The sequence below is a fragment of the Pteropus vampyrus genome, unplaced genomic scaffold (assembly GCF_000151845.1).
Source record: "Pteropus vampyrus isolate Shadow unplaced genomic scaffold, Pvam_2.0 Scaffold12009, whole genome shotgun sequence".
NCBI lineage: Eukaryota > Metazoa > Chordata > Mammalia > Chiroptera > Pteropodidae > Pteropus > Pteropus vampyrus.
In genome coordinates this window covers 2894-4904 of record NW_011900790.1, presented here as the reverse complement: position 1 = coordinate 4904, position 2011 = coordinate 2894, and the positions used below count along the sequence as shown (strand labels likewise).

At 57.3% G+C, this 2011-nt stretch overlaps 1 long non-coding RNA gene across 1 annotated transcript; it reads right to left on the bottom strand.

The window, feature by feature from the left end:
* Positions 1-48: 48 nt before the first annotated feature.
* LOC105310800 lies at positions 49-1295 on the bottom strand. The gene is made up of 3 exons (XR_897556.2): positions 1244-1295; positions 541-690; positions 49-395 (listed from the first exon to the last, which is right to left on the bottom strand). It is a non-coding gene; the product is annotated as an uncharacterized LOC105310800 (long non-coding RNA).
* Between the last annotated feature and the right edge of the window lie 716 nt (positions 1296-2011).

Here is a 2011-nt window from a genome sequence, read left to right as displayed (position 1 = left end):
GAGAGACAAATGGAGCTGAATGGAGAATTCCCCAGAGGAATGCTCTTAAGCGGTCCCCACACCTGACATTAAGCCTGGCGAGAGGCTGGGAGAAAGTTGCTCGGATATTAATCCTCGGTCGTGGAGGGGACAGCATCTCAGGCTGGGGCTGGTCTGTTCTGTGCCTCCCAAAGGCCTTCGCACTGGCCAGGCCCCAGTCCCCTGTGGGAGTGCCCCACGCTACAGTTTGCCCGTGTCTATTTCCAGGGGATTTCTTATTCATTGCCAGGAATACTTGGTTTCAGGCGGGAAGACGGTGAGTTGCCTTTTAATGCGTGTGTATCAAGTTTACTTACAAAGTTGCCTTTTAATATTTACTTTGGTGCAACAGAGTGAGTCCACTTAGGGAAAATTACCTGGAAAGGGTAGAGGGTGTTTTTAGGGAGTGCTGGACCACGCCAGGCCTGCCTGATTGCTCATCACCCCACGTGTAATGGGTAGCATCTGTCTCCAGGTCCCGGGGATGAACAAAGTGAGTTCGAGGCCTCCCCTACTCCTTACCAGGACGAGCTCCTTGGCTCTGGGGAGCGGAGAGCCGAGGCTGGAGGCCAAGGAGGCTGGACTGTCCACAAGGTCCCGGCGGGCAGGGACGCAGATGGGCGCCTTGCCACATGGGGTAGTGGCTGGGCTGGGGGGCTCTGAGGGTTGGTCCTGGGTTTGAGAAGGTGATGTCGAGTGAGGTAAAGTGGGTGAGGAAGGAGAGCCCCTCTCTATACCCCTCCTGAATCCCACCCCAACCTGCGACCTGCCTTGGAAGGCTTCTGAAACCTCCCTGTGCCTCCGTCTACTCATCTGTAAGTGGGTCTAATGACGGGACCTACTCCATAAGCATACACAGCAAAGACTTACAAGGGCCTGGCTCTGTGTCCCCCACGGGGCAGGTGGGGGAAAGAGAGGCCAGGGAAGAGGGAGTCACTCCCCCAAAGTCACACAGTGAGCCAGGGCTTGAAGCCACTTCCACTGCTCATCGTCAGTGTGTTGGTATCAGTGTCCCCACTGGTGCTATGGAGAGGATGTCGGCCTGAAGTGTCCGGGATCCCCTGCTTCCCCCGGCCCCAGCCATCCCCCAGGGAGGGGACTAGGAACCCCGTTCCCTCCAGGCCCCCCACACACTGGAAAACCTACACTTGCTCTGTGTCCAGACCTGGTTCTCTGCCTCTGAGTCCGGGAGGTCAGAGGTGGAGAAGGCTAGAACCCAACTCACCTCATCCACCACCAAGTTGTAATCACTCTTGTCCTCGTCGCTCTCCTGGGGTGGCAGGGAGGAACATGGAAGGGAGAGCTCACCTGGGCTGGATCGGGATCCTGGGGCTGCAGCAGCCCATTTACTTGGTTCAGAAGGGAGGCTGCATTTACCCAGCGCAAAGGAGGGCCCAGGGGTGCCAGGGTCCCTCGTAGAGGACGAGGGAGATGGCGCTGGCACCCAGGTCTTGCTGTGTCCCTCCCCCCACACACCTGTCTGCCCAGGCCCCATTGGCACAGCTTTAACCCCGCCTTGCCGTCCTGGCTCGCAGCCCTGCCTCCTCCAGGTAGCCCTCCAAGCTGTCCCCCGAGGGATTTCCTTGAGACCTATCCCACATCTGCTCCCCATTCCTTCTATGGCTCCTCATTGCCCTAGGGAGAAGCACCCAGTTGGGCTGCCCTCCGGTTTGGCTGGAACCAAAGGTCGCAGCCTGGAGGCCACATCTGCCCGGCCCGTGGGTTTTCTCTGACCTCCTTATCCCCAGTTTTCTTATTTAAAACAAAATTAGTCTCCGACATTTACAAAACAAGCTCTTAGGTTTAACAAAACAAAAAATTTTTCAAAGATTAAAGCTGCCCCTCTAGATGAGACGAGTGCCCCCCAGCTGACTACGACCCAACCCCCACTTGCAGCCTGGCCCCTGGGGCACCCAAGTCTGAAACTATAGTAGCAGCAATTGCTCTGACAATGACGGGAGAGGCCCCAGCCCTCCCAGCCCTCCAGGAAGGG